This window comes from Octodon degus, unplaced genomic scaffold, assembly GCF_000260255.1.
Source record: "Octodon degus isolate 3935 unplaced genomic scaffold, OctDeg1.0 scaffold00182, whole genome shotgun sequence".
In the NCBI taxonomy this organism is placed as follows: Eukaryota; Metazoa; Chordata; class Mammalia; order Rodentia; family Octodontidae; genus Octodon; species Octodon degus.
This window is the reverse complement of record NW_004524758.1, coordinates 3955550-3967174: the sequence shown is the minus strand read 5'-3', so window position 1 is coordinate 3967174 and position 11625 is coordinate 3955550. Positions and strand designations below refer to the sequence as shown.

Below are 11625 nucleotides of genomic sequence, written 5' to 3'. Positions count from 1 at the left end.
TGGAGAGGGTCCGGCCCACTCTGCACCTGGCCTGGACTGGTCCCGCTGGCGCAGGGTCAGTATCTTATTTCTTCATCAGTTTTGAAACATAGTTTTGCAGGGTGCATCAATCTCAGCTGAAGGTTGTTTTCCTTCAGAACCTGAAACATTTCACTCCAAGCTCTCCTTGACTTGGGAGTTTGTGCTGAGAAGCTGTGATTGTGATGGGTTATCCTGTATAGGTGATTTGTTTTTTCTTAACAGCTTTTAAGATTCTATTCTTGGGGCCGGGAGATAGCTCAGTAGAGTAAGTGCTTGCTTGGCAAGCGCAAGGGCCAGAGCCCTGTTCCACAAAAAAAAAAAAAAAAAAAAAAAAAAAAAGATTTCTATTCTGGTGTTAAATTTCTAGAATCTTGACTGTGTATCATATAGATGTATATGGCACTGCTGTAGATTTTTTAAAGTTGTGGCTAACTGGAGTTCTATATGCCTCATTTACTGTTTGTCAAATTCTTTTTCTCTACCAGGGAAGCCTTCTTCCTTGATATCTGTGAAAAAATTTTTAAAATATCATTTGTGCTATCTCCTTTTTTATTGACTCAAATCAATCTTTATTATTCTTTGCATCATCTAGAATCATGCTTTCTCATGGTTCCTTGCTATTTTTTTAAAATTTTTTTTTCATGATCACACACTGTAAGCCTGCCTATTAATACCTGAGATCCTATCTTCACACTGGCTTAATTTGCTGTGGATACTTTCAATGGAATTTTTATTCTCCTGGATATCTGCTTGAATCTGCCTTATGGATATCACTTCTTGTCTATGCTGAGCACTAACGGCTTCCATAATTTTCTTGAGTGCCTCTAGTTTTTGTCTTTAGCTGCTCAAGAGTCAATAAGCATGGTTTTCATTGTGGACACCATCTCTTCAGTTAACTGAGAAATTATTTTGATTTGATATTTTCTAGAGTCTCATTTAATTGCTTGGTTGTTATCACTTCAGAGAGGCCAAGGAGTTAGCTTTGGGGTTATTCCACACCACTGCCCTCTGGGTTCACCTTTGATGAACTGGGTATCTGAAAATAACATTTTTCTAATTGCATTGATTTGCATCTTTTCCACCCTTTTACTGTGAGATTGGTGAAGGGTTTGTCTTTCAAGGAACCACTGAGTCATTCCTTCTTTGTATTGGATTTTTTAGTCTCCATTTCATTGATTTTTGTTTTACTCTCTATAATTTTTCTTATAGTAGCCTTAGATTTTGATTGTTCTTGTTTTTCTAGAATGTTAAAAAAGCATCATTATTTATTTATTATTTGGGCTCACTCTGTTTTTCTAATGTAGGCATTTACAGCTATAAACTTTTCTTTTGTACCACTGGGCCAAGGGTGCTCTACTGGTCACAGACCAGAGGAGCACTTCCAGGCATTTGCACACTTCCAGTCATTTTGTTCTATAAGCTTTTTGTTTGTTTGTTTTCAGTACTGAGTATTGAACTCAGGACCCTGCACTTGCCAGGCAAAAGCTTATTCTACTGAGCTATTCCCTGGCCTCCAACTTTTTTTTTTTCATAAGTTTTGATATGTTGTATTGGCAGTACCATTTCATTCTAGGAAGTGTCTTATTTGTTTCTTAATTTCTTGTGTGACCCAATGATTACTTGAGAATATGATGTTTAATTTCCATGCATTTGCATAATATTTGTGGTTCGTTTCACCATGGATTTCTAGTTTCATTTCTCTGTCACATTTGAAGGATAATCTTGTTGGACATGTCAGTCTTGGAAGGTGTTAGGGCTAGAAGCACTTAAGGTTTGTTATGAAGTCTTCTGTAGTTCTAATAGGTTAACTTTTATAAGTGATTTGTTGCTTTTCTCTGACTTCTAAATTTCTGTCCTATTGACTTGTGGATTTTAAACTTCTTTCTTTCCTTCTTTTTTTTTCTTGGTGGAACCAGGGATTGAACTCAGGCCCTTGAGCTTGCCAGGGAAATGTTTATTCCACTGAGCCATTTTCCTGGCCCATTTCTTTCCTTCTTTCCTTCCTTTCTGTCTTCCTTCCTTCCTTTCTTCCTTCCTTCTTTCTTTTGGCAGAAACAGGGATTGAACTCAGGCCCTTGAGCTTGCCAGGGAAGCGCTTATTCCACTGAGCCATCTCCCTGGGTGTATTCTTAATGATAGTCGTTCTGATGTCGATGAGATGCAATCTCAATGCAGCTTATTTGCATTTTCCTAGTGACTAAAGAGATTGAACGTTCATGTACATATTGGCTATTTGTGCTTATTAGGAATGTCTTTGCCCATTTACTAATCTTTTTTTTTTTTTTTTTCATTCAGTCATTCAGTCTCAGGGATCAAACTCAGGACCTTGCACTTGCGAAGTAGGTGCTTATGCTGCTGAGGTATCTCCCTGGCCTTTAATCATGGTTTTTAAATGTTTCCTTTAGATTACTGTAGATAGTAATCCAATTCAAAGAGTAGCTGGCAAAGATTCCAGAGGATATGCCTTCACTCTGTTGATAGTTTCCTTTGCTTTTCAGCTTTTTTGCTGAGTCTTTTCTTTTGGGAAGGGAGTACCAGGACAAACTCAGGATCTCATATTGTCAGGCAGGTACTGTGCCACTGAACTAAATCCCTAGCCCTACATCTGCTCGCTTCACTTGCTTGCTTTCTTGCTTGCTTTCTCTTTCTTTCTTTCTTTCTTTCTTTCTTTCTTTCTTTCTTTCTTTCCTTTCTCTCTCTCTCTCTTTCTTTCTTTCTTTTTCTTTCTTTCTTTCTTCTTTTTTAATGTATTTAGTACAGCACCTATAGGGCCTCACTACACAGATCACTCTTAGTGATTCCCGTTTTCAGCCTCCTAAATGCTGAGATTACAGGCACGTGCCACCATGCTCAGTCTCAATCACCATCTCAGCGTGCCAGGGCCAGTACAGCATGCTTAGAATCAAATCTGAATCCTGGTCCCTGCATCTGCCTAAGTAGGCATTTTAATCCACTGAGCTATCTGGCCGGCCCATTTGCTGATTCTTGATGTTACTTTTTTGTGCAAACTGGAGTTCTGTTTAAAAAGTTTTTACTTATATCTATGTATATGTATGTCTCTTCATTGCTGATTATTTGCACTGCACTTTTTTTTTTTTTTTTTTGAGACAAAGTCTTGCTACGTATCCTAGGCCAGCCCCAATCTCATGGGCAACCCTGCTGCCTCAGCCTCCCTAGTGTTGGGATTACAGGCATTTCCCACCATGTTCAGCATGTACAAACACTTACTTTATAGTCCCAGTCAGAAAATCTTTGCCTGTACCTATGGCTTCAAGTGCTGCCTGCTTTCCTCTGTTTCAAAGATTGTGATCTCGCACCTAGATCTGTGACACATTTTGAATTGATTTTAGTATAGAATGGGAAAAAGGGAATTGAGTTTCACTCTTCTGTATAAGGATATCCCATTTTCCCAGCACAATTTGTTTTTAAAAAATACTGCCTTTTCTCCAGCATACACTTTTGGAACATTTGTCAAAAATCATATGGTAGTTGTATGGGCTTCTGTTTCTTCTATTTTATTTTACTGGTGTATACGTCTGCTTTTATGCCAGTACCATGCTATTTTGTCACTCTACCTGTGCAGTATATTTTGAAATTCAGTATTATGATGCCTCCAGAACTATTCTTTTTGGTCAGGACTGCTTTGGGTCTTTTGTGTTTCCATATGGATTTTAGAACTCTTTTTTTTTTTTATCTCTGTGAATAAAATCATTGGTATTATGATTGCACGAACTTGTAGATCACTTTTGGTAATACAGCCATTTTAATAATAATTATTATTATTTCTGCTGATCATATGATTTCTCTAACTTCTGGTGTCTTCTTTTAATTCTTTCTTCAGTATTCTGACATTTTCATTATAGAGATTTTTCGTCTTTTTTTAAGTTGATTCCTATTTTATTTTTGAAGCTATTGTTTGAATGGAATTGTTTTCCTGTTTCTTTTCCTTGGTGGGTTCATTATTAATATAGAGGAAAGATACTAGTTCTTAAATATTGATTTTGTGGCCTGCTACTTTGAGGTATTTATTAATCTAAGTCTTCTGGTTGAGTTTTTTGGATCATCTAAGTGAAAGATCGGCCAGGGAGATGGCTCAGTGGAATAAGTGCTTCCCTGGCAAGCGCAAGAGCCTGAGTTCAATCCCTGGTTCCACAAAAAAAAAGGGGGAGGGGGCTGGGGAGATGGCTCAGTAGAGTAAGTGCTTGCCTAGCAAGGGCAAGGGCCTGAGTTCAATCCCCAGTTCCGCAAAAAAAAAGAAAAGAAAAAAAAAAAGAAAAAAAATAAGTGAAAGATCATCTGGTGTGCAAGTAAGGATAATTTGACTTATACCTCTTCTATTTGATTCCCCTTTCTTTGTTTTGCCAACTTCTCTGGCTAAAGTTTCAAGTACTACTATACTGAACATGGGTAAAAGTGGGCAGACTTTTCTTATAACTGATTTTAGAGGAAAAGCTCTCAATTTTTTCTCATTAAGTATGATGTTGGTGGGTTTTGTATATAACTTTATTTTTGTATTCTAAATTGATTGTTTTAAAAATAATTTTATTGAGAAACAAATAGCACTGAGTTTCAAAACTGATTAGGACAGTTTCAATAATTAATACATTGCATATTGTCTTCTTATTCATTGTACAAAATGCAGACATGATATCCTGTCCACAAACACTATTAGAACAAATCTTTCTATTCATTAAGAGAATGTAGCTGTATATCTATCCTATTTTGAATATACAAATACAAAATGGTCCTTCATTTGTATCCCCTTTTTTTTTAGTTTTGTCAAAGAAGGGTATTCCATTGTCATTTAAATATTATAGGTGCATGAATTCAGCAAAATATTCCAATATGGTCCAGTAGTCCATAATAGTAGTGGGTTTTCCATAGGAATGGCAATGTCAGAAGTTGTTGACTTGAGCCTTTTACAGCTCAGCATATTAATATGGTCCTACTTTTCATACTTCATTTTTATACTTTTCTGCTGGATGGTTAAGACCAAGATAAAGCAAGACCTACATAACAAGAAATGTAACTTTTGTATCTGACAAGGTCAGGCAAATCCCCTCAGGATTTATCCTGAAACCTTGTACCGCAGTTTGTAGATCCTTCATCAGTGTCAGTCATGTGGATGAGTCATGGCCATTGCTTGACCAAGTTGCTCTCAGTGAAAGCCTGAGAGGTTTTCTCTCCATGTGACTCTCCTTAGGCACACTCTATATCATCGTTCACTTTCCTCTGTGTCCCCATAATCTCCTTGATCAGAAAATTTGGGACACACTGAGTTACATGATGTTATAGTACAGGTTCTCTTATGTCCTGAGTCTTCACTGACCTTGAAAGGCTAGGGCCAAAATGTTGGCTGTCCTTGCAGCCCTTTTTTTCTTTTAAATTTGTGTGTGTGTGTGTGTGTGTGTGTGTGTGTGTGTGTGGCCAGCTCAGCCCACCAGGGGGTGGGGCTGGCTGGCATGTGGTGCTGGGGGATTGAACCGCGGTCCCTGTGCTTTGCTAAGCTTGTTCTAAGTAGGTGCTTTAGACCACTGAGCCATCTCACCAGCCCCTTTCTTTAATTTTTGGTCTGCAAACTTAGGTTGTTAATTCTTCAGAAGAGAAGCTTATTAGTATATGATTTTCTTCATGCTGAGGAACTATTATTCTATTTAGTTGTTTAAAAAAATCTTGGATATTGGATTTTTCAAAAGCCCTTTTTGCATTTATTGAGATCATGTGGTATTTACTGATTGTATTTATGTGATATGTTACCATTATTGATGTATATGTATTGAACCATTCATACCTGGGATGAAACTGACTTATGTTGTGTAGTCTTTTAATATGTGTTGAATTCTGTTTGCAAGAATCTTATTGAAGACTTTTTGCATGCATATTCATCAAAGCTATTGATTTGTAGTTTTCTTGTTGAGTATGTTTTTATATTAGGGTAATACTGGGCTCATGGAATGGATTCAAAAGCATTCCTCCCACTTTAATTTCATGGTATAATTTGAGCAGCACTTGGTGTTTTGTATTATTTTTTCTGTAAAATTAGTGAAATTCAGCAGTAAGCCATTTAGGACCTGGGGGGCCTGCCCCTTAGCTCAGTTCTTTAAGTGCCAGCTTCAACAAACCAGTCAGGCTCAGGTTGCTGTGGTTCGATCCCCATTTAGGACCTGGGCTTTTCTTTATTGGACAGATTATTACTGCTTTAATCTCACTGCTTATTATTGATTTTTAGATTTTTAAATAACCTCTTGGTTCAATTTGATGTCATATGTGCCTATTTATTCATTTCTATTATTCTCTTATTGAAATGTTTACAAAATTTTCCAATAACCCTATGGATTTTAGTGTAGCTTACTGTAATATTTATCTGATTTTATTAGTTTCACTTTTAGTTTGGTTCAATATTCATCAACCTTGTTTATCTTTTTGAAGACTAAATCCTTGGTTTCATTGATCTTGGCATTTTTTTAACTGTCGTTAATTTCATCCTTGATCTTTATACATGCTTTCTTCTTTGGTTTTGGAAGTGTTTTGCTGTTTTGTAGGAACTTGAAATATATCATTGGGTTGTCTGAGATTACTCAAATTTTTTCAAGGAGGCACTCACAGCTACTAACTTTCTCTCAGTACCACCTTCTTTGTGTATCACAGATTCTAGTACATTGTTTCATTCACTGATTTTTAAACTTATGTATTTGATACAGGGTCTCACTGCACAGCTCGGACTCAGTGATCCTCCTGCTTTCAGCTTCCCCAGTCCTGTGATTATAGGCATGCGCCACCACCCTCAGACTCAGTGGCCAGCTTAGCCTGTCTGTGGGTGAGGCTGGTGCCACATGTGGTGCCAGGGATCAAACCCAGGTCCCTGCACTTGCCTAAGCAGGTACTTAGTCCACTGAGCTATCTTGCTGGCCCAATTTATTATTTTTTGATTCTATGAAATTTTGAATCCCCTCCCAATTTTTTCCATGGACTAATTCTTCAGAAGCATAATTTTTATTTACATAAGTGCATTATCTAATCTTTATGTGTTTGTGTAGTTTCTGTAGATTATCTTGTTGATTACTCCTTTCATTTCACTGTAATCTAACAGGATGCCTAAAATTATTTCAATTTCTTTTATTTGTTAAGACTTACTTTATGGACAGGGGTAGGTGGCTGGGGGTAGAGGGGTGACCCTGGAATAGGGGCTGCGGCAGTCGGGGCAGACTAGGCTGAGGTCGCCATGGTGCGGATGAGAAGCTACTAAAGAAAGTTCCTGTGGAACGAAAGTAGAATTATTTAAGAACATAATGGATGGAGAAGAGAAAACCTATGGTGGCTGTGAAGGTCTAGATGCCATGTATGTCAAATTGGTATCTTCTGATAGTCATGAATTTATTGTAAAAAGAGAGCATGCACTAACATCAGGAACAATAAAAGCCATGTTGAGTGGCCCAGGTCAGTTTGCTGAAAAGGAAACCAATGAGGTTAATTTTAGAGAAATCCCTTCACATGTGCTTTTGAAAGTCTGCATGTGTTTTACCTACACGGTACACTACACTAACAGCTCCACTGAGATTCCTGAATTTCCCATCGCACCTGAGATAGCGCTGGAACTGCTGATGGCTGTGAACTTCCTAGATTGTTAAATACAATAAATTATAATAAACTGTTAATTTTTCAGTATTTAATGTGTAGTTCAGTTAGTACTTTTTTCATATATAGCATGTTGCCTTATGCAATTGAACTATAAAGTTATAAAGTTAATTGCAAAGCAGATTATGTTATTTGCATTAGCAGAGTTGACATTTGTTTGCCACATCAGCAAATTAAGGACGTTTTCACAAATAAACATATGCCAATTTGTAGGTGGTTTTGCCTTCTTTTGGATGTAACTTTAAGATTAGAACAGTGATATAGCAAATGTGAAACGTAGGCATAAGTGAACATGTTCTACACGTGAATAATTGGGCTACATATTTTTATGTTTTTTAAAAAACATTCTGATTGTGTAACTGCTAAGTATTACTAGTTATGCAACTAATTACATGATGAACATTTATAACTTAGAACATTTTATATAACAAGGAAGAGTTATTCTTTTTTTTTTTTTGCGGAACCGGGGATTGAACTCAGGCCCTTGAGCTTGCCAGGGAAGCGCTTATTCCACTGAGCCATCTCCCCGGCCCCAAGGAAGAGTTCTTAAAAATGTTTTTTTGTTATAAACGGTATTAAGTGTATTGTGTTTTGTTTATTGCTGCAATTTTAAGAACTTAATTTAAAAGCAATTTTAGAAAGTTACTAGTTACAATACAACTTCTGGGGCTATAATTGTTTAATCTGTAGCCAGATGGTCAGCAAGTAAACTAAATGACTTAAAAAAAAAGAAAAGACTTACTTTATGACCTAAAATATAGTCTATTTTGGAGAAAGTTCTGCGAGTTGCTGAAGAATGAATTCTGCTACCACCCATAGAACACTGTAGCTACATATTAAATCCACTTGATTTATGTTTAACTGTGACATTTCTTAGTTGTTTTTGTTTTTTGTTCTGGATGATCCATTTGTGACAGTAGGGGATTCAAGTTGCTCACTGTAATTGTAATGAGGTTGATCTGTTTTTTATATGTTGAGTAGTGTTTGTTTTCTAAAATTGGGTGCACCAACATTCAGTACATATGTACTTATAGTCATTATATACCTTTTTGGTGGACTGTTGCCTTTACCAATATGTAACTACCTTTTTCATCCCTTTTCATTTACTTCAAGTTTGCTTTTTTATATATATGAATACAGCTTTTCCTGAAATACAGCTTTTGGATACCATTTGCAGGTGATAACATTTTTTACTCTGTATATTTTTGCATATAAGGTATGCTTCTAGCAGGCAACACATTGCTTTGATTTTAGGAAACAGTCTCACTACGTAGACTGGACTCACAGTGATCCTCCTGTTTACAGTATCTCAAGTGCTGGGATTACAGGTGTGCCACCACGCTCAATCTCAATCACTGTCTCAGCGCACCCTGGGGGCGGAACCGGCAAGGTAGGCCTAGGGATCCAACTCCTGGTCCCTGCATCTGCCTAAGCAGGCGCTTTAATCCGCTGAGCTATTTGGCCAGCCCTCACTGCTTTAAACTCCCAGTCTACATTTCTTAGAGAATTAAGTCCATTCACACTCAGTATCATCAAGGAAAAGTATGTGCTAACTTGTATCTTTCTGAGGATTGGTTTCATCTATGCATATATGTACATGTGTACTGTGCTAGGGAACAAATGCAGTGACTTTGCAGCAAGTATATGCCCAGCCACTAAACTCCACAGACAAGTCTTGGACTTGGGATCCTCCTGCGTTAGCGTCATCCTAGAGTGCTGGAGTCTTAAGGATGTGTCACTAAGTCTTTTATTGCTGTTTTATTGTCTTGCTTTCTTTTCCTACTTTTAGTACTCCTTTAAGTATTGTTTGTACTGTTGACATACTGGCTGTGTATTGCTTTATTTTGCTTATCTTGGAAAAACCTTTATTTTTCTTCATTTCTGAAGGAAACTTTGCAAGATATAGTCATCTAGGTTGGCAGTTTCTTTCAAAGAATAAGTATTCTTTTAAATACTGATTCTATTGCCTCCAGACCTTTAAAGTTTCTGATCTATCTACTTCTATTCCGATGGGTTTCTCTCTATCAGTTTCACCATTTCTCTTGCTTCATATTTCTTTGCTCTATACTCTTCGTATTTTAACTATGATGTGACATGGGAAGGTTTTTGTTATGTCTTCTGTTCTATTAATAGGAATATGTATACCTAGCCTTAAGTCTTGATTATAGTTTTAAAATGTGATGAATAAATAAGGCTTCCAATTTTACTCTTCCATTTTAGTATTTAATATGAAATCAAATACTCAATAGTAAATGTTCAATACCTAGCAATTCTAGGCCATTTGTGTTCCCGACTGATTTCAGAACAAAATTCTACCTTCAAAAATAATCCTGCTAAGATTCTGTTTGTATTGCATTAATTCCGACTAATCCTGTAGATTTTTTGAAAAGAGAAATTTAACCTTCATATTGAGTTTTCCAATATATGAATGTATCTTTTCACTTGAGTCCTCTTTAAAAACAATATTATTTTTATTCTAGTAGTCTTGGATATATTTTCTTCTCTCCTACTTTCAGGTGATAGTCAGCACTCTTTGGTATATCTTGGTTTGTACATGCATCACTCTAATCTGTCTCTGTTTTTTTTTTTCCCCCAGTATTAGGAAGGGAAACAAGAGCTTCAAGCATGCTAGGTAAGCACTTTACTACTGAACTGGCCACAGGCCCCTGTTTCCACCTTAACATGGTTTTCTTCCTTTGCATGTATTCTCACATAACCATCTTCTTATAGAGACTACTCATATTGAACTAAAGGCTTACCCTACTGTAGCATGGCTTAATCTTAATGAATTACATGTGCCAAATAGGGTCACATTCTGAGATACCAGGAATTAGGTTTTTAACATCTTTTAGGGTCACAATTCAACCTGCAGCACCACCTCAGCTTCTTCAGTGGTATGTTGTTGTTCAGCTTTAACATGGATGTCTTAACACATACTTGGCCTTGCCACAGGTTTGGCTTTCAAGAAGCAATGAAATACAAAGAACCTTGCAGAAAATTGACTTTCATCCCAGATCAGATGTGAGGTTTTGAGTAGGTCCTGCTGCCCATGAGCCGGTTCTAAGCATGGTCCATCGGAACAGCTAAAACCTCAGAAGCAGCAGTACAAAACAGAAACACATTCTTGGTTCTCATTCATAGAAAATGTTTAATTTTATTTGGTACACTTTACATGTAATGATCACATTCATCGTAGGGAATTTATAGCTGTACATAATATATCTTCAATTTTCTTTTTCCCCCAATTCCCTCACATCCCTTCAACACCTCTTCCCCTATTTACAAAAACGTTGTTTGCATTTTTTTCTATTCTTTTTTTCTTTTCCTCATCCTTCTCCCTCTTACCATAGGTATTAATTCTGAAGTCCTTAGATAGAATGAAGAGCTTTTAAACACGATCTGTAGGTGAGTTTGATGTAGCTAATTTCAGTTCTCAATTGTACACTGAAGGTCTGTTTTGAGACTTGATGTGATTTCTGCAACACTCCCATAACTAGACTGTTTTCTAGCAAGGGCAGATCAAGTTATACAAAAGAGAATTAGAAAACAATTTGCTCACCCAAGTAGGTATTACTGAGAGTTTCTCATATAGTATGCATTGTATTAGGAATACAGAAAAAAGGGGGAGGGGACCCAGCCACCGAGGAACTAACAATCTAATAAGGGGGCATTACTAGACAATAAAAATCAGTACATAATATACTATTATGTCAGAGAATGACAAGTCCTGGACCGGCGAGATGGCTCAGCAGACTAAGCACCTGCTTAGGCAAGCTCAGGGTTCAATCCCCAACAGCACATGTGGTGCCAGCCCCACTCTCAGATGCACTAGCCAGCCACCAAGACCAGGTGTGGTGACGCATGCCTGTAATCCCAGCACTGGGGAGGCTGAAAACAAGAGGATCACTATGAGTCCGAGCTATACAGTGTAGACCCTGTAACAAATACATAAAAAAAAAAAAAAAAAAA

The 11625-nt window shown here is 37.1% G+C and overlaps 1 pseudogene; it reads left to right on the top strand.

The window, feature by feature from the left end:
* The first annotated feature begins 7310 nt into the window (after positions 1-7310).
* On the top strand, positions 7311-7649 carry LOC101587383 (annotated as a pseudogene).
* The last annotated feature ends 3976 nt before the right edge of the window (positions 7650-11625 follow it).